This window comes from Mus musculus, chromosome 4 (assembly GCF_000001635.26).
Source record: "Mus musculus strain C57BL/6J chromosome 4, GRCm38.p6 C57BL/6J".
Taxonomy (NCBI): Eukaryota; Metazoa; Chordata; class Mammalia; order Rodentia; family Muridae; genus Mus; species Mus musculus.
Genome location: NC_000070.6, coordinates 3,231,182 through 3,258,873, shown reverse-complemented (window position 1 = coordinate 3,258,873; position 27,692 = coordinate 3,231,182). Strand labels below are relative to the sequence as shown.

The 27,692-nt window shown below is 41.7% G+C and overlaps 1 long non-coding RNA gene across 2 annotated transcripts; it reads right to left on the bottom strand.

Annotated features, from left to right (window-relative positions):
- On the bottom strand, positions 1 to 27,692 carry Gm46840 (predicted gene, 46840). 2 transcript variants are annotated; one of them, NR_166062.1, is made up of 6 exons: positions 27,462 to 27,692; positions 16,041 to 16,912; positions 11,475 to 11,515; positions 11,293 to 11,397; positions 10,683 to 10,839; positions 5,855 to 6,267 (listed from the first exon to the last, which is right to left on the bottom strand). It is a non-coding gene; the product is annotated as a predicted gene, 46840 (long non-coding RNA). The 2 variants fall into 2 exon arrangements; NR_166063.1 differs by lacking the exon at positions 5,855 to 6,267 and adding an exon at positions 1 to 2,157 and having other exon boundaries at positions 11,293 to 11,515.

The window sequence follows — 27,692 nt, the reverse complement described above, 5'->3', positions numbered from 1 at the left end:
GACATTAAAGGTGACTTTACTGATCGATCCTTAACAGGCACCCCGTTTTCAATCTGGTCTGATGAGTGCCCGGCCACTGCTGATCCTCCAAGTCCAGTATTCTGACAGTAGAACCTATAAAGGGGCACCGCGACATAGGAGGCCCCTAGCATGCCCACGGCGGCCATGGCCATGTATGTGAGCACTGTCTCGTTCCTCCACTGCCACTCATCATCCTGTGAGCACTGGAAAGGGTTGCTGCTTCTCAGCTACCTTGAAGGCTGCACAGGCAGCAGGCTGTGGGACTCTGGGCTGTGCTCGCTCAGGCGCTTCCATGTCCCTAGGCGTCTCAGTCCCCGCTCCACTCCTCCGAGCTCTTTCCACGGAGGGGGCAGGTGCGGGGGGGGGGGGGGGGGACGGGGGGCAGGGGGAGGGGCTAAGAACCAGCTCCAAGTTCATCACAATCCTCCCTGACCACCAGGGCTGACTCCAGCGCTGACCACACAAAGTTACAAACCTCCATTCCGGACACCAGAGCCCTCCCATAACCACCCTACCCCCGAAGGCAACATTCAAAATTTTTAGGTTTAAAGTATTTTCATAATATTAATTCTTAACACTGTTCACAACTGAGGTGACCTATTGGTTTAAACAATTGTTTTTTTTTGTTTGTTTTTTTTTTTATATTTTGTTTGTTTGAAAGTTTCAAGCCTACAATGTAAATTGGCTCCTGTAGGTGCAGGATGCCACACTTGGCAGCTCCAGGCACTAAGAGCATCAGGAATGATTACCTCAATCTCATGATGTTCTGAAAATGTTTTTATTCTTTAAATGTGTTTGTGACTAGCTGAACTCCTCATTTTCTATTCGCCCAAAGTAGCAGGAAATCTGTCTGAGATTCCCATTCACAGCAAGTTGAGTGGACCAAGACTGTGACTTCTCAGAGCTGGTGATGTGACATGAACAGCAGAGTCAGGTTCTTTTTTATCCCAGACAACTGGCTATATAACCAAAGATGACCTTGAACTCTTGATTCTCCTACCTGAGACCCCCACCCCAAATGTTGAGATTACAGTCATATATAACCACTGGACAATTTCATGCTCTCTCCACTTGGGGATGACGTGAGTAAGAGCAGAAGTGCTGTTTCCCACCTCTTATTTTCCAACAGAAAATGTGATTTAAAAATAAATGACACTTCAGGTAGCCACTATTTCCTGCATTTTACAGATAGATTTCATTCCTCTCAGGACTATTTGGCTTATCTTTCTTAACTGAATGAAGGACAGTTAACATTGAATTGAGTACATGCTTTTTCAAACATTTTCAAGTACAAGGCCTGGTACATTTCTTGCCGTTAGTGTCATCATCTGTCACTATAGTGAGGGCACAGAGCAGCTTTGGGGAGGAGAAAACTGGCAGGCTCTGCTGGCTTATGAGAGCCACTTTCTTTGTTATATTAGTCATGTAGAACTCCTTGGGATATGGAAGGACTGTTAAAACTTTTAATGTCTCTCATAGTTCATTGACTCTGAATGTATTTGTCAAGTTTTGGTACAGACCTACTACAATAGACAGCCTTGTCCAGTTCCAAGCCTAGGCTGCTACTTAGATGTTTTGCCACATGTGTTGAGGGATACCAGTAGTCTGTTGTTGCTGGTTAGAACTTATTTTCTCCTGATGTTGTACTTCAGTTTATCACATGATGATGTGTGGGAAGCTGCAAACGCCATTACAAGAGATGTGGGAAGCCACAAACGCCATTACAAAATGGCGCTAGTTTCAATAAGCGGACGCCCATGAATATCGGTAAACAACCAATGTGCGCATGTGCCATAGAGTTTTTTGCTGAGTCACTGCCTGACCCAAGGCACGTGAATGAGGTGCTAAGGGCACAACCAATCAGGTGTGGACACGTCAATCCTAGGCCTATATAAACAGCACCAGTTCTGGGGCTCGGGGTCTTTTACCTACACAGTCAATGCTCTCCCAATAAATGTGTTGCAGAAGGATCCTGCTGTGGCGTCTTTCTTGCTGGTGAGCCAGGCATACCACAGAGTGGTGCTGAAACCCGGGACGTAACATCTTCAGGCACGAGCGAAGACCCCCTGTTACAGGGAGGATTCAGAACTGCATCATGGGGATTGAGCGGTTAGTGAAGTGTTCCCGCAAAGCAGTCTGTTGAGAAAGATTCAATTGCATGGATTCAGAACTCTTCAGCTGGGGAACAGGGGTACCGGTAAGTAAAAAGAAATTAATAGAAGTCTCTGAGAGGTATGCTTTCCTACGCAGTAGATCTGGTAATTGTCGCTGGGGTTGTGTTGCTTGCTTGCTTTCTTGCCTTGATATTGTGCCATTTCCTTAATTACCTGGACATGAGTGTATCTGATGGGAGTAGCTCGGCAGACACATAAGATCATAATGCCAGTGTAGATAAACTCATGGATCGACCTTGGGGCTAAGAACCTCATGTAGATAAGTGAGTACCTCAAGGACGCTTTAGTCTAGGATGAGTATGGGTACTGGCCAGTCTACGCTGTTAGTGGGGCTGGTGCAAGCCTTGCTCAAAGAACGAGGTTTAAAGATTTCTGAAAGCACAGTGAGAGGGTTCTTAAAGGAAATAGACAGACTCGCTCCTTGGTTTGCCCCCACTGGGTCGCTGACGCTACCTAGTTGGGAAAAGTTAGGGAGAGATATAGTGAGAGAGGAGGCAGAAGGAAAAGTGAGAGCAGGAACAAGGCCGTTATGGAAGCTGATTAAGGCTTGTATCCAGGACAAGAAATGTGAGCTAGTTGTTAAGGAAGGGCAGCAACTTTTACAGGAGCAACAGGAAAGTATGTCAGAAACAGAGAGAAATGAAAAAGAAGGCGCGCGCAGAAAAATAAGTTATATAAGAGATATAAAAAGAGAAAAAGAAAAGAAACTAAAATATAAAGATACAAAAAATAATATAAAATATAAAGATACAAAATATAAAATATAATGATATAAAAGATAATATAAGATATAATGATATAAAAGATAATATAAAAAATGAAGATCAGCAAATTAAGTCAATTTACCCTCCTCTCGAGGACTTTGAGTTATTAGAATTATCTAGCTCAGAAGATTCGAAACTATCAGGAGTGGAGGAGGAAGATTTGGAGGATGCTGATGCAGAGTATGAAGTGGAGAGATACGGGCCCGTAGGGAGGAGTACAACAGCTCCCCCACTGCCTCCGCCTTATACAGAAAAGAAAACAATTGGCAATGGCCACTCTTTTTGCACTCCTAGAAGGTTGCGAAAAATATGTCAGGCTTTTCCTGTTTTTCAGAATCATGCTCAACAGCAATATTATGAGCCAATATCGCATAAACAAGTGAAAGATTTAGCAGAGTCAGTAAGGACCTATGGAGTCAATGCTTCTTTTACTCAGCCCCAAATTGATAGATTGGCTCACCATGCCATGACTCCTTTTGATTGGATGAGTGTGGTAAAGGCATGTCTTACGATGGGACAGTATCTAGACTAGAAGTCTATATTGCATGATCTGTGTTTGAGTCAGGCCCATACTAATGCTACTGCAGGGCAACAAACATGGAGCTTTGAGATGCTTACAGGTCAGGGTATGTGGACAAACAATCAATTAGGATACCCAGTGCAAGTCTATGATCAGATCAATCAGGCAGCAGTGAAAGCTTGTGGGGAGCTATTTGTGTTTATCCACAGGGTGAAGATAATCCACTTTGGGTTCCGATGCGACTGACAAGGACCATGAAAGAGCAAGATGAATCCCAAGATGATCCTGTTATTCTTACTCCTGATGATTGAGACCGGGATAAGTATACCTTTGTGGGCCTTAGTTTGATCATGGCCAGTACCTTTACCAGTACATTCCAATTCTTCTACCATGCTTTTGTTTTTTGCAACTCAATGTTTTTTGGATGCGCCTTGTGCACGACAAATTCCTCAAGAGCCACAGGTGTATAATAGTACAAGTTTTCATTGAAATTATACACTATGCTTTGTGAATAATGTGGATAAACCTTTTACACCCTGTATATTTTTAAAGAAAAAGATTATCTCTAATTGGGCAGATCCCATTTACCAAAATAAAGTGAGCTCTGGAGTGTTATTTAATGCTTTAACGCAAGTTGGTCAAGGAGCGCAATCAGGCTCAAGTGATGTTGGAAATAATTCACCTATAAACATCACCACTATTAAGATAAAGGGAAATGTGACTATTCCCAAAAGATCACAATGGCCTATTGGCAATGCTACTGCTATACGCAGCGTGCCTTGGTGCCATCCGGACCTTGCATTTCCTATAGATTTTTCACCTTGTCAATCAAATGTTTTTCCTCAGAAAGAAATAGCAAAGGGTTTTGTTTTGTCACCACCATTGGATTTTGCTGTAATGAATGATAAAGGAGTTGCTACAGGAAAAGAAAATATTTGGCCATATTACCAATGGATTCTAAGTAATGAGGCAGGTGCTGGTACCAGTTTGTCAGCCTTTGCATTGCTGACTGGAACCTTTCATGAGATATTGAATGTTTCTGCCACACTTATCAATATTATCATTTAGATAATATGACATCTAATAGAGTTATCAGAAATATGACTACTTCTCCATTAGAAGTCTGTATAAATCCTCCATTTTTCTTTATATTGGCTGAATTTCAAAATAATACAGAATGGTTAGATTGTACAAATGTCACTTGTTTTTTGACGCAGTGCTGGAATGGAACTAATCTCTTAGCCTTAATGGTACATTTACCAATCTTTGTCCGTGAGCCTGTTGAGGCAGATCCAGAGAAGTTCCCAATCATGAGTCTTGTTCGGCAAAAGAGAGATTTTGGAATCACAGTTGCCTTTGTTACTGCCATTATGCTGTCCGCGGTGTCAGCAGTTACCGCAGGAATTGCTATGGCCAATCAAGTTAATACTGCAGACACCATAAGTGAGATAACAGAAAAAACGTCTGAGGCATTCCTTACCCTGCAAAGAGTGGATTCTCATATTGCCTCAGGACTAATGTTAGTGAATCAAAGAGTAGATATTTTACAACATAACATGGAACAGATGATGGATGTCATACAAATGAGTTGTGTGGCATCAACTCCACATGTGTGCATTACTCCCGTTAGGTATATTAACAATTCTTTCATTAAAAGTACAGATTTATCGAATTATCTGGGAACTGGTCACAGGAGCTGGAAAGGTTGCAGATGAAGCTGCAGATACAGATCCTGAACCTTAATGAAATCAGAGTGGAACCAGTGACCCTAGCAGATTTCACCTCTTGGCTTACCTCTGCATTTTCTTACTTTAAGGAATGGGTGGGAGTGATTTTGTTTTGTGCTGCCATATGCTGTGGACTGGTGTTCATGCTTTGGTTGGCTTGCAAATTCAGAACTCAACAAAAACATGACAAGGTAATTATAACTCAGGCACTTTTAACCATTGAAAACGGTGCCTCCCCTAAAGTTTGGTTATCTATGCTCAAGAATTAGTCGGCACTTGAGTTCTCTGCTCTTGCACCTGACGGATTTATGGATCCATTGCACTGGGATGAGAGAGACTCAATGATTATTGATCAGCCCTTGCACATTGCTGAGGTTTCTTCATTGCACGCGGTAGGGTGATCATGATTTCTCCGCTAATTCATTCTTTAAATATTGGCTGGCCTCTTTTGTAGAGTTCACCCTAGGTCATTTAGCAGTTACTGTCACACAGCATCGCAGTATCCAGAGATGGGCAACTTTCCTCATGCACAGACCAACCTAAGACACGGGGCCCGGTGGCTATAGGGTTACCCTATGACGGGTAAGGCTGTGACACAGAGGAATGACCTAAAACAGGAGCCGTGGCGGATGGACATAATTGCATAGGCCTAGTCCAGCATCATTTTATTAAAATAAAAAGGGGGAGATGTGGGAAGCTGCAAACGCCATTACAAGAGATGTGGGAAGCCACAAACGCCATTACAAAATGGCGCTAGTTTCAATAAGCCGACGCCCATGAATATGGGTAAACAACCAATGTGTGCATGTACCATAGAGTTTTTTGCTGAGTCACTGCCTGGTCCAAGGCACGTGAATGAGGTGCTGAGGGCACAACCAATCAGGTGTGGACACGTCACTCCTAGGCCTATATAAACAGCACCAGTTCTGGGGCTCGGGGTCTTTTGCCTACGCAGTCAATGCTCTCCCAATAAACGTGTTGCAGAAGGATCCTGCTGTGGCGTCTTTCTTGCTGGCAAGTCAGGCGTCCCACAATGATGATGACTGCTGACATCTCCAAGACTAAAGAATCAAATCCATCATTTTAGGTATCTCCATTTTCCTGTCACCTGTGAGGCTCTGGATACATAGTTCTATAGTTGAGTGTTTGCCTAACAAGTTTAAACTCTTGAATTGCAAAAATTTGGCATGCTGGTTCATATCTTTGGAAGTTAGCATCAGGAGGTTCAGAAGTTCAAAGACATCCTCAGATGCATAGTAAATACAAGGCCAGCCTTAGTTATGTGACCCCCATTGAAAGCAAACACATGCAAGACTAAAATAGAATCAGTATATAGATCCAAGAATAGAAATGCACTGTTTCTGTGTGCAGGATGTTAACCACTGAACAGAAGGTAAGCCTGAGTCATTCCAGTACTGCTGCATGTGGAGTGGGTAGTGGCCACTCTCCAGGGAGCCTACCTTTGGGAACTGCCAATGCACAGTGATCTTTTGTTTACTTTGTAAATGCAAGTTCAGAAAGATCAGATGTGTGTCACACAGCAAATTAGGAGGCATTGGGCACTGGACCCTCTGCTTCATGAATTCACTTTTCTCTTTCCCACCTGCCAGTATGTTGAAGCCCTTGTTGTGTATTTTGGGAAACACCCTGAGTCATCATTAGGGAGGTCGAAGCATTCTCTTGGGGTTTGTATTCTGGCCTGGAGCTTGTGCTCCAGATTTCACAAAGCTGTTGGACATGCAGGTCACAACATCATAGGCATCTTCATCCTGTGCTCTGATTTGCATTCGCTTCCATTTGAGGTAAGTAGGAGGTTAAATATCCAATTTTCAGACTTTCCTTTCTTTTTTGTAATCAATAACGACCAAGTCTTATAATGTCTGTTTTGTCTAAACTCTTCCCTGAAGTTATCCAATAGCTAGCACATCTGTAGTTTTATATTTTTTATTATTTTATAATCATCAGATAATTCATTAATTTATTAGTTGTGGTTCTTCAGAACTTCTGAAATAACTACTTGTTAAGCCTCTGTACATGTGGAAACCAAATTATGCCCCTGCCAGAGTCCAAAGAATAAAGCTATAGAGTTTTTTGGCTTTTTTCCAAGGGAGCACAGCAGTGTGAATCCATGAGTGCATGTGACATAAAACAAGTCCCTACATATGTGTTGCCTCCATGAGAACTGCTGTTTGGCATGATAAGCTTCTTCTAAATCCACTGTGCTGTGATAGTGTGACTAAACTGTGTACATATGTTACATTTTTATCACAGGCTCTTTGTATCTGATAATAAGGCTGGCTGAGTGCAGTGGTTCAGAGTAGGATGAAAGCTGAGTTGTTCAAACAGACATAACTACATATAATCTGCACACAACCTCTCCTCTATTTTTTTCTAATTTTAACCCCATTCTCTTGTTTTCTAAATAGAAAGAAATCCTGTCCTCTGCTTAAACCCCAGCTAGTCAAATCTGTTACCTTAGAAGACACTTCTGGGACAGTACCCCCCTGTGATGGTTAAATCTGTTTGTCACTTTAAGTAGTTTGAAATACACTTGTGAGGGAATTTCCAGAAACAACTGGAACATGGCTCAGGAAGGAGTGGGATGGTGCCTACTTCACAGGCAGCATCTTTGGATGGAGTGGATACAGAAAGAGTGGAGAAGCTTGCACAGAAGTCTAAGTTCTGTTCACCTGCACTGGGGTATGAATCTGCTGCTCCATCACCCATAGACAACAGACTTGAGTATGTAGCATGGTCTCAGACTTCTGATCCCATCCCCAACTTTCAGGCTTCACTATAAATTGGTACTGCAATTCCAGCCTGTCTTTTTCTGAGGTTTCCTGAACCTTGAACAGAGTTGCTGTGATTTAGCCTAGATCTCATGCCTAGAGTTAGCCACTAAAGGACCCCTCATCCTCTCAAGTATATGCCAGTCTCATCAGGACTCCATGTTGGGAGACAGTGGGGAAGGGGAAAACCTGATCAAAATACATGGTATGAAAATTAAAAAATAAAAACAAAAATACACAGCAGTCTCGGAAGGCAAGAATCCACTATTAATTTAGGAATTCCTGGATTGATCAGGTACACACAGTGATATAAGTCTAGGCAGAGGGAAAATTGGTTTCTCAGCAAGAGGAGTGAAGTGAGTCCCTTGGTGGCTCCAGTTTAAGGGGAAACTTAAACAAAGGAACACAGGGGCAGGCTCAGCTCACAGGTGCTGGGATCCCCTGCTGTGAAACGAGTGAGGATGGCTGCCCTGAGGCAGAGCCAGGTTAAAGCTAAAGCTGCCTGCTTCTTACAAGCAGGTAATCAACGAATAGTATCCTAAAGTTTGGTTTAGTTGTTCTTAAAGATAGAAGGGAATACAAATTTTTGTCGGGAACTCTTCCTGGGGTTTGGACTGATTAGAAAGAGCTGCTCACAGGCGCTGGGAGTCCTTGCTGTGCAAAGATAGGCTACTTGGAGAAAGGCAGAGGCAGACAGTAAAAGGCTGCTGGCCTCCAAAAAGCAGAGAAAAGAGAGAGATAAGGAAATTTGGTTTAATTGTTTTTAGGGACAGAAGGGAATATAATGGTAATCATTTAAGTATACAGAAATATTAAGCTCCACAGAAGAGAGATTGAGTGAAAAAATGCTTTAGAAGATTTGAAAAGGTCCTCCTAGAATATACTCAATTTGTTTTTTAAAAGTGGGCTCCACATGAATTCTGGGATTCCTGGCATGACAGATTAGAAGCTTAAGAATAGGCTTGCCGGGTGGTGGTGGCGCACACATGCCTTTAATCCCAGCACTCGGGAGGCAGAGGCAGGCGGATCTCTGAGTTCGAGGCCAGCCTGGTCTACAGAATGAGTTCCAGGACAGCCAGGGCTATACAGAGAAACCCTGTTTTGAAAAACAAAAACAAAAAACAAAACAACAACAACAACAACAAAAAGAATAGGCTTATACAGTAAGCAGAAGGGAATTTAATTATAGATATCAAAATATTGAGGCATTAGATCTTAAAAAATTAGACTGAAGGCAGGGGATAGGGGCCTATCTCAGATGTAGAAATTTAGGCCTTGAGAATTATATAAAAAAAGAGCATGGAAATAGGCTCATACAGTAAGTAGACAGAGATCATTTTTTTTTTCGGTTTGTTTGTTGGTTTTGTTTGTTCATTTGTTTGTTTGTTTTTCTGAGACAGGGTTTCTCTGTGTAGCTTTGGCTGTCCTGGAACTCACTCACTCTGTTGATCAGGCTGGCCTCAAACTCAGAGATCTGCCTGCCTCTGCCTCCCAGGTGCTGGGATTAAAGGCATGTGCCACCATGTCAGGTGAGAGAGACCTTAAATAAATAATTTAGGCCTTGATCTCAAGAAGGTTGGGGCAGGACAGTACAAACACTGGATTTTTGTGTTTTCAGTTTTGTATTTTGTTTGTGCTTTTTATTTTGTTGTTTGTTCTTTGTTTGTGGTTTTGATTTTGTTGTTTTTTTTCTGTTTGTTTGTTATATTTTTGTCTGTCTGTGTGTGTGTGTGTGTGTGTGTGTGTGTGTGTGTGTGTGTGCTTTTGTTTGGTTTTGTCTGCCTGGCTCTAACCCACTGACTGTTTGCTTTTCTTCATTTGCAAACCTTGCCCATTGTCAAATTCCAATCCTATAGTTCTTTTTTGAACTATTTCTGAAAGGAATGCTCATCACGGTGCCATTTCCTGTTGAAGATCAGGAGGGACATCAGCAGGAAGAGGCAGAAGCCCTTCACTAGCGTCTCTAATGACAGAGTTGTATGCTGTTAAATTGAAGCAGGGAATAGTGGTGTGGTGGGGTTTTTTTTGTTATGTTTTCATATTTTTTAAAAGCTTGAAAATAATATGAGAAATGAAAATGAGTTCCACAGACCGGTGCTATTCTGCACCACCGTACTCTGCTGGGCCTCTACAGGATGTAGAACTGCAGCCAAACTACTGACTGGACTCCAGGACCAGTACGAAAATCACCATGGTCATTTAAAGACTCATCCTGTCCCAGACCTGCCTTAGTTTTGGAAATTGATTTGAAGTAACTATAATGGCAAAAGTCCATTTCTATCTCAGGTCTCATTGAATACAAACCCCATCTATTGCTGTATTGAATTGTTTTTTTTTTTTTTAAGTTCCAATTAATTAAAATTTTTTTTCTTAAAGAGTTTTGGCATATGTTAAGACAAAATTGAATTTTTTTCTCATTAGATTAATATTCTCACTGTGGAAAATTGGGTATTTAGTATTTAGGATTGAAACCACCAGTTATGTAATAATCTAATTTCAAGTGATTGTTTGTATTTAATTTTTCTATTCATTACCTTATGGTTGTGTTTATGCAATTTTTACTTAATAAAGTTTAAAGTTATTTAAACATTTCACAAGATCTGGTGTCTCCTGTTTCTTTTATGGCATAGTAATGAAACCTGGTTTGTGAGGTGACCTGAGAAGCAGGTGTTGAGGGTGTTACTCACCAGCTTAAGCCTTAGATACATTGTCCACACCAGTGATTGTTACTCTGTTCTGAGCCTCTGCAGTGGGGTTAGAATGTTCCAGAGAGCATCCACTCCTTTATAGTGGGTTGTAGAGGGAGAATATATGTGCAGCTCACTTGAGCTGTGTCCAGCTGAGCTGTAAAGTAGGACCAATGGAGAAACGTATTGATATACAAGGGGCCACTTGTCTTTGAGACTACTCTGCATTACTGTAAATGGGAAGTCAGGCAGGTCTACTCCTGACCCCTACCACAGACTGATATACACACTGGAAAAGGAAAGAGTATCTTCATACTTTGGACCAGATTTAGGGCAAGAAAACCTCTCAATTCTCTTTTGTCTATAGCAGCTTGAGGATGTATAGAAGAGACAACACAGAGTTGGGGGAATGGCTCAGTTGGCCAAGAACTTGCCAGTAAGTGTAAGGAACCAAGTTACACCCAGGGCCCCATTAAGAGGAGCCATGATGGGTGGCCATGAACTGGAAGAGCCCAGGTCCTTTATGGCAGAGTGGTTTTCCATCTTATCTCTTTCCTCCTGCCCAACTCCTCCCTTGGGATTATCTTTTTTCCTAATCAGCCATTCTTGCCTTTTCTGCAAGTAGAAATCTGTAATCGATTCCTTGAGGACAGAAGATCCTCGAAATCCTCTGGAAGGTCTTCTGAACCTTGACATCATCCAATATCAGCAGTGTCTATTTTCAAATGCTTAATGTGTATGTGGAGAGATGGCTGACAAACCTGAAGCTAGGTGGTAGATGGGAGAGCTTACCCACATATGATGTGTGAGTCTAAGTGTTCAGTCATCAGCACCTGCAAAAGGAAGGAAAAACGGAGTTTGAAACGGTAATGCATACATATTGAAAGAAGTTTTTCATTGTCAAACTGATAATTAATAAAAACTACAAACTAAAGTTTTATCAAGAAAAAAAATACAATATATCAATAGACATACCATCTAATATATAAGCACTTAATAACTAAACGAAGTAAGGCTACAAATGGGGGCGGGGCAGTCTCTAGAGAGATGGCTCAGCAATTAAGAACAGTGACTGCTTTTCCAGAGGACATTGGTTAAATTCCCAGCACCCACATGTCACAGCTCTCTGTACCTCTAGTCCCAGGAGATCTGACACCCTCACAAAGACATACATGCAGGCAAAACACAAACCAATGCTCATACAATAAAAATGAATTATAATTAAAAAAGGCTGATCATCTTAATTTATTTAGAAACCAGTGAATTATGAAGAAACAACCAGAATAAATGTGTGTCTACACAAAACAGCAAACATTGCAGAGAGTTCTGAGCTAAAAACGAGAAAATTACAAAGACAAAACACAAGAGCGTCTAAAGCTTCATTTCATCCTTGACCAAGGAATCATTGAGAAGAGTGTTGTTCAGTTTCCACGTGAATGTTGGCTTTCTATTATTTATGTTGTTATTGAAGATCAGCCTCAGTCCGTGATGATCAGATAGGATGCATGGGATAATTTCAATATTTTTGTATCTGTTGAGTCCTGTTTTGTGACCAATTATATGGTCAATTTTGGAGGCGGTACCATGTGGCGTTGAGAAGAAGGTATACCCTTTTGTTTTAGGATAAAATGTTCTGTAGATATCAATTAGATCCATTTGTTTCATAACTTCTGTTAGTGTCCCTGTGTCTCTGTTTAGTTACTGTTTCCAGGATCTGTCCATTGGTAAGAGTGGGGTGTTGAAGTCTCCCACTATTATTGTGTGAGGTGCAATGTGTGCTTTGAGCTTTACTAAAGTTTCTTTAATAAATGTGGCTGCCCTTGTATTTGGAGCATAGATATTCAGAGAAAGCATTTGACAAAATCCAACACCCCTTCATGATAAAAGTTTTGGAAAGATCAGGAATTCAAGGCCCATACATAAACATAATAAAAGGAATCTACAGCAAACCAGTAGCCAACATCAAACTAAATGGAGAGAAACTTGAAGCAATCCCACTAAAGTCAGGGACTAGACAAGGATGCTCACTTTCTCCCTACCTATCTAATGTAGTACTTGAAGTTCTAGCCAGAGCAATTCGACAACAAAAGGATATCAAGGGGACACAAATTGGAAAGGAAGAAGTCAAAATATCACTATCTTCAGATAATATGATAGTATATATAAGTGACCCCAAAAATTCCACCAGGGAACTCCTAAACCTGATAAACAGCTTCAGTGCAGTACCTGTATATAAAATTAACTCAAATAAATCAATGGCCTTTCTCTACACAAAGGATAAAAGGACTGAGAAAGAAATTAGGGAAACAACATCCTTCACAATAATCACAAATAATATAAAATACCTTGGTGTGACTTTAACTGAAATGAAAGATCTGTATGATAAGAACATCAAGTCTCTGAAAAAAGAAATTAAAGAAGATCTCAGAAGATGGAAAGATCTCCCATGCTCATAGATCGGCAGGATTAATATAGTAAAAATGGCTATCCTGCCAAAAGCAATCTACAGATTCAATGCAATCCCCATCAAAATTCCAACCCAATTCTTCACTGAAATAGAAAGGGCAATTTACAAATTAATCTGGAAAAATAAAAAACCTAGAATAGCAAAAACTATTTTCAACAATAAAAGAACCTCTGGTGGAATCACCATGCCTGACATTAAGCTGTACTACAGAGCAATTGTGATAAAAAACTGCATAGTACTGGTACAGTAACAGACAGGTAGATCAATGGAATAGAATTGAAGACCCAGAAATGAATCCACACAGCTATGGTCACTTGATCTTTAACAAAGGAGCAAAAAACATTCCAGTGGAAAAAAGACAGCATTTTCAACAAATGGTGCTGGCACAACTGGTGGTTATCATGTAGAGGAATGCGAATTGATCCATTCTTATCTCCTTGTACAAAGCTCAAGTTTAACTGGATTAAAGACCTCCACATAAGACCAGAGACACTGAAATTAATAGAGGAGAAAGTAGGGGAAAGCCTCCAAATATGGGCACAGGGGAAAAATTCCTAAAGAGAACAGCAATGGCTTGTGCTGTAAGATTGAGAATTGACAAATGGGACCTCATAAAATTGCAAAGCTTCTGTAAGGCAAAAGACACAGTCAATAAGACAAAAAAGGCCACCAACAGATTGGGAAAGGATTTTTACCAATCTTAAATCTGATAGAGGACTAATATCCAATATATACAAAGAGCTCAAGAAGCTGGACTCCAGAAATACAAATAACCCCATTAAAAATGGGGTTCAGAGGTAAACAAAGAATTCTCAACTGAGGAATACCGAATGGCTGAGAAGAATCTGAAAAAATGTTCAACATCTTTAATCATCAGGGAAATGCAAATCAAAACAACCCTGAGATTCCACCTCACACCAGTCAGAATGGCTAAGATCAAAAATTCAGGTTACAGCAGATGCTGGCGAGGATGTGGAGAAAGAGGAACACTCCTCCACTGCTGGTGGGATTGCAAGCTTTTACAACCACTCTGGAAATCAGTCTGGAGGTTCCTCAGAAAATTGGACATAGTACTACCGGAGGATCCAGCAATACCTCTCCTGGGCATATACTCACAAGAAGTTCCAACTGGTAATAAGAGCACATGCTCCACTATGTTCACAGCAGCCTTATTTATAATAGCCAGAAGCTGGAAAGAACCCAGATGTCCCTCAACAGAAGAATGGATACAGAAAATGTGGTACATCTACACAATGGAGTACTACTCAGCTATTAAAAACAATGGATTTATGAAATTTTTAGACAAATGGATGTATCTGGAGGATATCATCCTTAGTGAGGTAACCCAATCACAAAAGAAGTCATTAGATATGCACTCATTGATAAGTGGATATTAGCCCAGAAACATAGAGCACCCAAGATACAATTTGCAAAACACAAGAAAATCAAGAATAGGGAAGACCAATGGGTGGATACTTCATTCCTCCTTAGAATAGGGAACAAAATACCCATGAAAGAAGTTACAAAGTTTGGAGCTAAGACGGAAGGATGGATTATCCAGAGAATACCCCACCCAGGGATCCATCCCATAATCAGCCACCAAACCCAGATACTATTGCATATGCCAGAAAGATTTTGCTGAAGGGACCCTGTTATAGCTGTCTCGTATGAGGCTATGCCAGTGCCTGTCAAATACAGAAGTGGATGCTCACAATCATGTATAAGATGGAAGACAGGGCCCCCAATGGAGAAGCTAGAGAAAGCACCCAAGGAGCTAAAGGGTCTGCAAGCCTATAGGTGGAGCAACAATATGAACTAACCAGTACCCCCAGAGCTTGTATCTCTAGCTGCATATATAGCAGAAGATGGCCTAGTCAGCCATCACTGGGAAAAGAGGTCCCTTAATATTACAAACTTTATATACCCCAGTACCTGGGAATGCCAGGGCCAAGAAGTGGGAGTGGGTGGGTAGGGATCAGGGCGGAGGGAGGGTATAGGAAACTTTCGAGATAGCATTTGAAATGTATATAAAGAGAATATCTAATAATAAAAAAGGAGCGTCTAAAGCAGAAAAATGGATCAGAAATTACAAAGAAGAGAGAGTGGTATATTTGGTGCTGCTTAGAAATTTAAAATTGATGTGTATCTAAAGACAAGCACTAAGCCAGGAGTGGTGGCAAACACCTTTAGTCCCAGCAGATGTAGGCAAGTCAGACTTTGAGGCCAGCCTGTTGTACAGAGTGAGTTTCAGGGCAGCAAGAGCTACACAGGAAGACCCTGTCTTGAAAATTAAAAAACAATAACTCCAAAAACCCCAAAAGGCATGCAATTAAAATGCAAACAATATCAAAATTCATACCAACTGTGACTAAAAAATCTCTATTGTCATACAGTTAGGATGGAGATCTAATAAAACTCAGTAAAATGCTAAGACCTTCCCTTCCCTGAGACAATGAACAAAAATACACAATTGATGAGTAATATGTAAATAGTCTATAAGCATGGGAAAATATAAACAAAACCAGAACAAAGCAAAGATTGTCAACCTATACACAGATATGTGCTATCAAACACTTAAAACCATCTGTAGATTTATTTTCTGTGTAGAAGTGTTTTGGCTGCATGTATGTCTGTGTACCACTTGGATGACTGCTACCCTCAGAAGACAGAAGAGGGCGCGGATCCCGTGGAACTGGAATTATGGGTAGCTGCCATCTGGTCCCCAGATTCTGGGAACCAAACCTGGGTCCTGTGCAAGAGCCACGAGTGATCTTAACTGTAGAGCCAACTCTCTAACACCTCCCTCCCATTTTTAAACCATTTTTAAAGAATGCACTTGAAAATGCTGAGCTAAGGGACCCGGGGATATAGCCTAGAGGTAACATGCTTACCCAGCATGCATAGAACCCTGGGATTGGTCCTCAGCACACATGAACCAGGCATGGTTGTGCATTTCTACAAATCCAGCCCTGGGGAGGCAGGGCCAGGGAGATCACAAGTTAAAGCAATCCTCAGGAACACAGAAGTCTGAAACTAACATGTGTGTGCGTCTCCCTGAGTTTTCAATCTGTAACAGTACTGCTCTTGATCCAAATACTGCCCACAGATCCAAAGTCAGTAGTGCCAGAAGCTGGAAGATACAAAGGATATTTTTACAGAAAGCATAAATGGCACTGTGTTCTGATGCCACAAAATAACTTAAATTGAGGTTATTTCTCATACCCTGTGTTGCCAATGCCATTAACACTCTATTAGAATACTAGAGGTGTCTAGTAGTTAAGATCCTGGCTATACCCCATGACAAATGGCAGAGAAAGAACATCTGGATTGCTGGACTGAAGGACATGACAGCTAAAAATCTGTCAGGGTATTCCAATAACCAAGAAACATCTGGAAATCTGCTGATGTCTCTATTCCCAGGGTAAGTCCCTGAGAGCCTCTACATTGAAACCAAAGACTGCAATGCTATTAATAGCATCGTCTGTGCAAAACAGCACTGACGCCTGGCAGCTTAAGAGACCCAGGGATGGGTGCCTTTGGTGGGACACAAAGCTGTTCCTTTAAAATGTCTGCGGATGTTCCACTCCACAGGGAGCATGTAGCAGACAGCCAAGCTCAGTAAGAAGATGAAGTTTCCAAACAGCGGTTGTATTGCAGATGGCTTGGTTCCTTCACAGGACGACTCATCATGTTCATGTGGTGTGCCATCGATGTAGCTAGCCTTCAGTAAAGGCAATGCAGTCTTTGGAAGAGCAAAGTGGGCCTGCAAGAGAAGACATGATGTTACAGTTATGATTGGCATGCTCGAAGAAGCTTGGAATCTCTTTGAGAAGCCAGACATGGCAGCACTGAGTGGAGTCCCAGGACTGGGAAGCAGAGTTATGGTCATACAACCTAGTCAGTCAGTGAGCTACAGGTTCAATGCACAAGGCAAACAAACAAACTCAGGCCACACATATGAGATAAAAACAAATAAATCTTTAGAAGCAAAAAGCAAGATGAAACCTCAAAGAGGGAACAATTACATGTCTTGAAAAAGAGCTTATTTTAAAGCAGGACATGGTGGCCTCTGCCTCTAATCACAGCACCCAGGACAAAACAACAAAACAAAAAAACAAAACCCAGGCTGCAGAGATGGCCTAGCAGTTAAGGGTTGCTGCTCTTCCGGAGAATCCTGGTTCAGTTCCCAGCACCTACGTGCTCACTCACAACTGTCTTAACCCCAGCCAATGAGGATCTGATGCGCTCTTCTGGATTCTGTGCATAAACACATAGAGCGAGAAAACACCAGAAACATTAAAAACACAAATAAATTAAAAAATATGAAACAGGCTCAGAGGAGATGGCTCAGCAGTATTCACCCTTAACTGTACATTTTTGTGCAGTTTTATTCCATGTCATGAAAATGTTCTACTGTAGATATCTATTCCTTTTCAATGAGGAACAACTATTACAAAAACGACTCTGCAAATGACTTTTTATTATCTGTCTTGTGCTTGGTCAAACAACTTTGCCAAAATATGATCTCTGCTCCCTGATTAGGACACAAACATGCTTTCAAATACAGAAAAGTGAGTACAATCTTCTGCTTGCTCACACAGATCAATACTCTCTGCAGTGCTCCCCCTGAGGATATGCCATTCACACTGTATGGGCTCCTTGGGAATAAAGCAAGGTCTGCAGCAGATCTCGCTGATGCAAACATGCCTTAAATGCTATGTTTACTGCAGCTAGCACACTAGGATATCAGAGGAGCCTGTCAAAACCATTATGCAGCAGCTTTCCTTGAGATTTGTCCTGATTTAAAATCTGCCTGCTTTGAAAACTCTTTCCCCTCTCAACATCCAAGTCAGATCTGGGTTCAAGGTTTGTACACTCTAACTCCCAAGCAGTAATAGCCTGAAACCGATACACTCCGGCACCAGACTTACTTTGTCTACAAGGAATGTGCATACTCAGCTCAGCCTTCTGAGAGTTTATGTCACTATCTGACATTTGGAACGACGTTACTGTATGTTTATTGAAATCAAAATACCAAACTGACATGAGTGAACTGTAAGTCGACCAGAGGCTTGTGAAGTTACTATATTACAGTTAGACCAGAGGTTGATGTAGTTAGCATATCACAGTTAGATCAGAGGTTGGTGCAGTTATTATACTATAGTTAGACAAAAGGTTGGTGTAGTTAGCATTTTATAGTTAGATCAGAGGCTGTGGTAGTTAGCATATTATTGTTGGACCAGAAGCTGTGGTAGTTAGCATATTATAGTTAGAACGGAGCCTGGGATAGTTAGTATATTATAGATAGACCAGAGGCTGATGTATTTAGTATATTACAGTTAGATAAGAGGCTGGTGTAGTTAGCATATTACAGTTAGAACAGAGGATGATATATTTAGTATATTACAGTTAGACCAGAGGCTGATGTATTTAGTATATTACAGTTAGACCAGAGGCTGGTGTAGTTAGCATATTACAGTTAGAACAGAGGCTGATATATTTAGTATATTACAGTTAGACCAGAGGCTGGTGTAGTTAGCATATTACAGTTAGAACAGAGGCTGATGTATTTAGTATATTACAGGTAGATCAGAGGCTCGTGTAGTTAGCATATTACAGTTAGACCAGAGGCTGGTGTATTTAGTATATTACAGTTAGACCAGAGGCTGGTGTAGTTAGCATATTACAGTTCGACCACTCGGACTTGCTGGGACCAGCAAGGCTGACCAAGGTGTCTGTCAATCCTTCTCTGCTTTATTAAAATTCTATGTGCATATTCTTTGCCTTTACAATTTGCAGTTCCATCAAATTTGCACCTGACACCATGGCACATCAGCATCCTGACCCCATCAGTGTAGAAAAGGGAACTAAACCCTATTCTGGAAAATCCCAAATCCATCCCTGGATTTCCCATCTTTCCTCACTTAACTCACAATTTTCCCCATTAACATTTTCCCATAAGTTGAGCTTCCCAAAATCCCAAGATGCAAGTCCTTCAGGAAACCTGAAACAGGCAGGGCAGAGGGAGTTGCAAACTTTTAATCCCAATACTTGGGAGACAGAAGCAGGTCTCTATTCATTCAAAGCCAGCCTTGTCTACAGAAAAGTTCCAAGACAGCCAATGATCCATGGAGAAGCCCTAGCTTAAAACACAGTCCCCCACCAAAAAGAAACCTGATCCACCCTTGGGGTGGGAACCTTTGTCCTATAACAATCTTCACCCAAATTCTGTACTTTATCTGGTCTCTGAAGTCTTTCTTTGATGGAGACAGGGAATACTGGAAAGAGATTTCTACCTGGTTTTTAACTTTATGGTCTTCCCAGCCTACCCCATACATATACCATCTACGGAAAGCCACTGATCATACAGGGTCTAAAATGAAACAGTGAAAATAGCAATCTACAAAGGATACCCATAGCCTATTTTTTTTTCTGAAATGTGTATTTTAGAGGATTTGATTTTTTTTTTTTTTTTTTGAGACAGGGTGTCTTTATGTAGCCCTGGATGTTCTGGAACAGTTATGTAGACCAGGCTGGCCTCTAACTCAGAGATCTGCCAGACTCTTTCTCCTGAGTGCTGGGATTAAAGTAGTGAACCATGACCACTTTGCTGAGTTTTTTTTCTTTAAAAACTTGTTTATTTTTATTTCATATGCAATGATGTTTTGTCTGTGTGAGGGTGTCAGATCTTCTGGAACTGCAGATATAGACAGCTCTGAGCTGCCATGTGAGTGCTGGGAATTGAACATGGATCCTCTGGAAGAGCAGCCAGGGTTCTTAACCCTTGAACCACTCTGCAGCCCTGAAATGTGTATATTTCATAATGGAATTACTGTAAACAGAGAACTGTCGTTACATCAAAGCTGTGTTGGTTCATAAATGATTATCCCTAGATAAAAGGAGCTGAAACAGACATCCAGCCTTCAGCAAGAAATGGAAAACCATCAGCTTGGTTACTGCGCCAACAGGCATGCATCCCCTCAGCCTTCTCCTCAGGGAATCCAGCAAAGCTTACCCACTTCCAGTTGAACCCAGCTCCAGTTCCCAGCACTCACGTTCAGCGCATACCCGGAAGCCTTAGGGCTGCCCACTCAGTTTGCACCTAAGGTACTCGGAGTGAACCATTTTCTCTGGCTTGGTGTGTTTCTCCAGCAGGCTCTGTTACTATCCAATCATCTTGTGTGATTTCACTCTCTGCTGCAGCAGCCAGCAGCTCTAACTCTAGGGGATCTCCCAGCAATCTCCCAAGTACCACTTAGTTTGTGTTAGTATTTTGGTTGCAAAGTTATATATCTTCCCATTGAGTGGGCTCCTGCCACTCTAAACATTCTAACTACATTTTATTCAACTTGATAATTCTTAGGCCATAGAAAAACACCCTGTTATAACATTAGAGACTCTTGTTTGTTTCTATGTAACTCTGGCTGACTTGAGACTTGTTGGGATTGGCTTTGAACTTGCTGTGATCTTCCTGTTTCTGCTTCTGGGGTGCTAGCGCTCCAGGACTACACTTTAATACTGGCTTTTTACAATAAAACGTGCCATAAAACAATTTAGTGGTTGAGAGTCAACTTTTTTTTTTTCAGGAAAACAGGAAAAAACCCCACAATAACTACACTTCCCATAAAGAGAAACAGGTGGTATATTATGAAATGTGCGTGTTTGGTTTTTCTGACACAGGGCCTCACTCTTCAGCCCTGGCTGGCCTGAAATTTGCTATGTAGCTCAGAATTCACAGAGATCTGTGTGCCTTATTTTCCTCTTGAATGATGGGACTAAAGGCACATGCCATCAGGCACAACATACAATATTCTAATTTTTATATGGGTGATAATCGAAATGGTTTATTTCAAATTGACATGTATTCCTATAATATTTCAAAATACAAGACATTGCAAAGAGGCTTAAAATAAAATCTTAGTGTTAGATACTGAAATGTTATAGAAATTTTTTTATAGAAATGACTACTAGTTTTAGATTCAAAATGCTATTGAAGGAAGGAATGCGTTAGTCTTGTAATTTCCTTCCTTCTTTCCTTCCTTCCTTCTTTCCATTCTTCTGTCTTAGGGTTTCTTTTATCGTGAACACACACCATGACTACGGCAACTCTTATAAAGGAAAACATTTCATTGGGTATGGCTTACAATTCAGAGGTTTAATCCATTATCATCATGGCAGGAAGCATGGTGGTATGCAGACAGACATGATGCTGGGGGAAAAGCTAAGAGTTCTATATCTGGATCAGCAGGCCAGAGGAAATGAGTGCCACACTAGGCCTGGCTTTGAGCATCTTAAACCTCAGAGCCTGTCCCGAGTGACACATTTCCTCCAACAAGGCCACACTTGCTAATAGTGCTGGCAAAACACTTGTACACATTAAATCTTTAAAAAGTTTTCTTTTTTAAAGATAATACAGATTGGAAAAACAATTTGCAAATTCTGTCTCTTACAGTCTGTCTTAAATATATGAATAACTCTAAACTCAACAAAAGACATCCCTATTTAAAAATGAGAAATGAAGCTAGGCAAGTGGCTAAACTCTGTAATTCTAGCTACTGGGGAGGTTGAGGCAGGAAGATCACAAGTTCAAGGCCTGCCTCAGCAACTTAGTGAGACCCTGTCTCAAATTTTAAAAAGGAAAATGAGGACAGAGTGTATAGCTCTAGTAGAACACTGAGCGTGGTGGGGGGGGGGGGAAGGGGGGGAGGATGAGAGGAAGGAGTTAAAGAGATATTTCTTCTTTCTTTCTCTTTCTTTCTTTCTTTCTTTCTTTCTTTCTTTCTTTCTTCCTTCCTTCCTTCCTTCCTTCCTTCCTTCCTTCCTTTCTTTCTTTCTTTCTTTCTTTCTTTCTTTCTTTCTTTCTATTTTCTTTTTATAGGATATTTTCTTTATTTACAATTCAAATGTTTTCTCCTTTCCAGGTCTCCCCCTCAGGAACCCCCTATACCATCCCCCCATTCCCCTGACTCTATGAGGATGCTTCCCCCACCCACACACCCACTTCTCTCTTCCCTCCCTGGCCTACACTGGAGCGTAGAACACCCTCATGCCCAAAGGCCTCTCCTCCCACTGATGTTCAACAAGGCTACCCTTGCCACATATGGGGCCAGCACCATGAGTCCCTTCATGTGTATTCTTTGGTTGGTGGTCCAGTCCTGGGGAGCTCTGGGGGTGGTGGTCTGGCCTGTTGACACTGTTGCTCACTCCATGAGACTGCAAACCCTCTCAGCTCCTTCAGTCCCTTCTCCAACTCCTCCATCTGGGGCTCCTGTGCTCAGTCCAATTAATGGTTGGCTGCAAGCACCTGCCTCTGTATTTGTGAGGCTCTGGCAGAGCCTCTTAGGGGACAGCCATATCAGGCTTCCATCAGCAAGCACTTCCAGGCATCCACAATATTATCAGGGTTTGGTGGCTGTATATGGGGTGGATCCTCAGGTGGGAGAGTCTCTGGATGGCCTTTCCTTCAATCTCTGCTCAACACTTTGTCTCTATATTTTCTTCTGCGAGTATTTTGTTCACCCTTCTAAGAAGCACTGAAGCATCCATATTTTGGTCTTCCTTTTTCTTAGGCTTCATATGGTCTGTGAATTGAATCCTGGGTATTCCGAATTTTGGGCTAATATCCACTTTTCAGTGAGTCCATACCATGTGTGTTCTTTTGTGACTGAGTTGCTTCACTCAGGATGATATTTTGAAGGTCCATCCATTTGCCTGTGAAGTTCATGAAGTCGTTGTTTTTAATAACTGAGTAGAATTCCATTGTGTAAATGTACCATGTTTTATGTATCCATTCCTCTGTTGAGGGATATCTGGGTTGTTTCTAGCTTCTGGATGTTATAAATATGGCTGCTATGAACATAGTGGAGCATATGTCCTTATTACATGTTGGAGCATCTTCTGGGCATATGCCCAGGAGTGGTATAGCTGGGTCCTCAGGTAGTACTATGTCCAATTTTCTGAGGAACTCCAGACTGATTTCCAGAGGGGTTGTACCAGCTTGCAATCCCAGCAGCAATGGAGAAGTGTTTTTCTTTCTCCACATCCTCACCAGCATCTGCTGTTACCTGAGTTTTTGATCTTGGCTATTCTGGCTGGTGTGAGGTGGAATCTCAGGGTTATTTTGGTTTGCATTTCCCTGATGACTAAGGATGTTTCTTAGGTGCTTTTCAGCCATTCAAGTTTCCTCAGTTGAGAATTCTTTGTTTAGCTCTGTTCCCCATTTTTAATAGGATTATTGGGTTCTCTGGAGTCTACCTTCTTCAGTTCTTTGTATATATTGGATCACATCTATCAGATGTGACATTGGTAAAGATCGTTCCTCCAATCTGTTGCTTGTTGTTTTGTCCTATTGACAGTGTCCTTTGCCTTACAGAACTTCTGCAATTTTATGAGGTCCCATTTGTTGATTGTTGATCTTAGAGCGTGAGCGATTGGTATTCTATTCAGGAACTTCTCCCCGTGTCCATGTGTTTGAGACTTTTTCCCACTTTCTTTTCTATTAGATTTAGTGTATCTGGTTATATGTGGAGGTCCTTGATCCACTTGGTCTTGAACTTTGTACAGGGAAATAAGAATGGATCAATTTGCATTCTTCTACATAATGACTGCCAGTTGAACCAGTACCTTTTGTTGAAAATGCAGTCTTTTTTCCAGTGGGTGATTTTAGCTCCTTTGTCAAAGATCAAGTGACCATAGGTGTGTGGGTTCATTTCTGGATCTTCAATTCTATTCCATTGATCTACCTGCCTGTCTCTGTACCAATACCATGCAGTTTTTATCACTATTGCTCTGTAGTACAGCTTGAGGTCAGGCATGGTTATTCCCATAGAAGTTCTTTTATTTTTGAGAATAGTTTTCACTATCCTAGGTTTTTTTATTATTCCATGTGAATTTGAGAATTGCTCTTTCTAACTCTATGAAGAATTGAATTGAAATTTTGATGGAGATTGCATTGATCTGTAGATTGCTTTTGGCACGATAGCAATTTTTACTATATTAATCCTGCCAGTCCACAAGCATAGGAGATCTTTCCAACCTTCTTCTATTTCTGCCATGCTCTCCAGTCCAGTCAGCCTGACAGGCGAAAGTTTGGAAGCATTCTCATGAGGAAAAAGAGTTTCACGAAAGCTCCCTCCTGGAGCCTGGCGAAAGCCATGTTCTCCAGTTAGGCCAGTTTCACAAGCAGAAGTTTGGAAGCTGGCCGTGAGGAAAACAGTTTCAAAGAAACTCCCTCCTGGAGTCTGGCGATCCCCCTAACCCATAAAATTAATTTTCCACTCCCGCAGTTAGTCTAGTGTATGGATCCACGTGCCCTCTATTAAGCATTACCCTATAATAAGTGCCTTTTAAGATTGAATTCTGACATAGCTAAAGCCTCTCCCAGTGTTCCAAGATCCCAGATTACAGCAAGGAGTTTAACCTATTCAGTAACTAATTAAGCACTACAATAAATCAGAGCCATTAACTCAGTTGTCGCAGAAAGAGCCTGGGAATCTCACTGAGACAGAAATCTTTACTACAGGCTACATTCCATGCCAAGAGCAAGTTGATATACTATCCTGATAAATGGGGAATTTCCAGACAAGGTAAGATTTTACAAGGCCTAGGAATTTAGGGGTCCATGACACTACATTATTCTTGAGGCCTGTCAAGAGTTAAAACCCCCTGGTGCTTTTAACACTAAAGTGTGAAACTCTTGCCTGGCACTAGGCTAATCCTAGGCAGGGCTGCTAATCTCTATTGTAAACATCTATCTAGTTTCTGCAAACTTCATTCGCTTGTATCTGGTAAATTTCAGTGTACCTTGTCTTATTGTGATTTGTAGCTCCTGATAATTCGCTGTATTATATAATAGTCTAATGCTCGATCAGAGATTACATTCAGATTCAACACCTCTCTTGTGTGCATCTGTTTGTCAATTCCTACATTTTGCCCATCTGCTCGAGAGAACCCGTTCCATGCAGACACAGGGGCCCAGAGGATCTGCAGCATATTTCTTTCTTCAGACACTTAAAATTCTTGTCATACAGATCTTTCACTTGTTTGGTTAGAGTCACGACAAGATATTTTATATTATTTGTGACTATTGTGAAGGGTGTCATTTCCCTAATTTTTTTCTCAGCCTGTTTATCCTTTGAGTATAGGAAGGCTGCTGATTTGTTTGAGTTAATTTTATATCCAGCCACTTTGCTGAAGTTGTTTATCAGATGTAGGAGTTATCTGGTGGAGTTTCTAGGGTCACTTAAGTAAACTATCATATCATCTACAAATAGTGATATTTTGACTTCTTCATTTCCAATTTGTATTCCTTTGACCTTTTTTGTTGTCTAACTGCTATAGCTAGCACTTCAAGTACTATGTTGAATAGATAGAAAAGAGAAGGCAGCCTTGTCTAGTCCCTGATTTTAGTGGGATTTCTTCAAGTTGAAGAGGTATTTTTTTAATATTATACAAGTAGTACTCTGTACAAAGACCCAGTGCTAAATGGTACATAAAGAAGCAATACTGTCTATTTAGCTTTTATCGCTGTTAGATTGTCCCTAGGACCCCAAACGAGTACATGATCACCCACTCTTCTCTGCTTTGGAAAGGTATTCTGGAGGCTCTCTGCCCGCTCCTAGCCCCTCCTGCTCTTCCTGGCACCCTCCTACCAGAGCCTTAGAAGCTGGCCCCCATGTGTGACAGGGTGCGACGGAGAGATGACAGACTGACTTATGTCAAGGTTTCCAGTTTTAGATGCTATTTATCTCCATCTTCTTGAGCATAAAGAGGAAGCCAGGCTGTACCCTTAGAGTGGATTGCAGCCTAGAGAGGGACCAAAGAGCTGGGTGTCCCTGGCAACGAGGCAGACTGGACCGGTTCCTTCTTCTTTCTTTCTTTCTTTCTTTCTTTCTTTCTTTCTTTCTTTCTTTCTTTCTTTCAAAGATATATTTATTTATATGTAAGTACACTGTAGCTGTCTTTAGACACACAAGAAGAGGGCATCAGATCCTGTTACAGATGGTTGTGGTTGCTGGGAATTGAACTCAGGATCTTCAGAAGAGCAGTCAGTGCTCTTACCCACTGAGCCATCTCACCAGCCCTGTCTTCTTATTTCTTCATCACACTGGGTGAGTGTCAAGAGAAGGAAGTAGTAAGAGAGAAACTGATAAAACTCTACACTTTCAAAAAAAAAAGACAGGAGAATGGAGGGGCACAACTTGGGAGGAAGAAGTAGCCTGGCAAGAGGAGTGGAGAGGATAATGATGAGGCTAAATATAATAAAAGTACATTTATGAAGTGTCATAACAAAAACTATCATTTTCTATAATTAAGAAATACACCACGTAAGGCTTTCAGTGGCGAACTTTGAAGCGAATGCACACAGCCTATTTGCATACGGATTTCTGGGAAAAGCTGTAAAGAAAGAACTGTTCCTTGGAAAGTCTGGAGAAAGCCTGAACTGTGTTCAAGAAGCAACAGCTGACGTTCCTCCCCTCCCCTCCTACCTTGGCTGAGGCCAAGGCAGCAGCTGCCAGAGCAGGGCTCTAACTTTCCCTCGAAAGGACTGCTCATGGAAAATGTTATTTCAGGCACTAGGAGTTACTTTCTGATTTCTTTTTTCCTCCCAACCTCAGACTTTATTTTTTTCCAACTTCATTTGTGCAAGTTTGGATTAGTATGGGATACAATAGACAAACACAATGTCAAAGCCATTCCAGTGGAACCTTGCATCCTGTGGACAAATTATGAAAAAAACATAACCAAGGCCCGAGAAGAAAAACAACATGGCCAGACGGTTCACAACATCAAAGCGATGGTGTTTCTCTTAACCCTAAGTATAATGCTCTAGCTAGGTTACCGCTTGAGAATTGGAAACGCCAGAACTTGAATATTAATATGAACTTCAACTTAAAGAATTATCTTGTTACTAAACCGACTTTCTGAAAATCTTTCCTTTGCATTTTTCTGCTAACCCTGTCTACCCATCTCTCTGTACACACTCAAAAGAAAGAAAGAAAGAATGATCAGAAAGGTTTTTAAGAGTGTGGAGGCTTTTGAAACTTGCCCTGAAGGCTAGTTGGGTAAACTGTGCCTCGGAGTCTCGGAAAATCTTTTCTATATTTACACCCGTTACTGCGATTTCTCACTTTCTTGGCGCACACAGGCAACTCCAAATAAAACCATCCCAAGAGAACCAGGGAGGTTCAGGACACCGGGTTAGCCATCAACTCCTCCCTCCCGCAGGTCTCCAGGGATGCTCTGCGGCGGCGGGGAGGGAGGAGTGGGCGGGGGAGGAGGGAGGAGTGGGCGGGGAAGGCAGTGGTGCCCACCTTGCTCGCAGGTGCCCTTGCTGACCTGGGTGATGGCCTTCTCCCCGCGGCTTCCGAAGATGAGAGGGGCAGGGGCAGGGGCAGGGGCAGGGGCAGGGGCAGGGGCAGGGGCAGGGGCAGGGGCAGGGGCAGGGGCAGGGGCAGGGGCAGGGGCAGGAGTCCGGCTGCACCCAGCAGCAGGGCGCACGGCGGCCGCTCCATCATCGGGTGGCTGGAAGCGAGCGCGCGAGT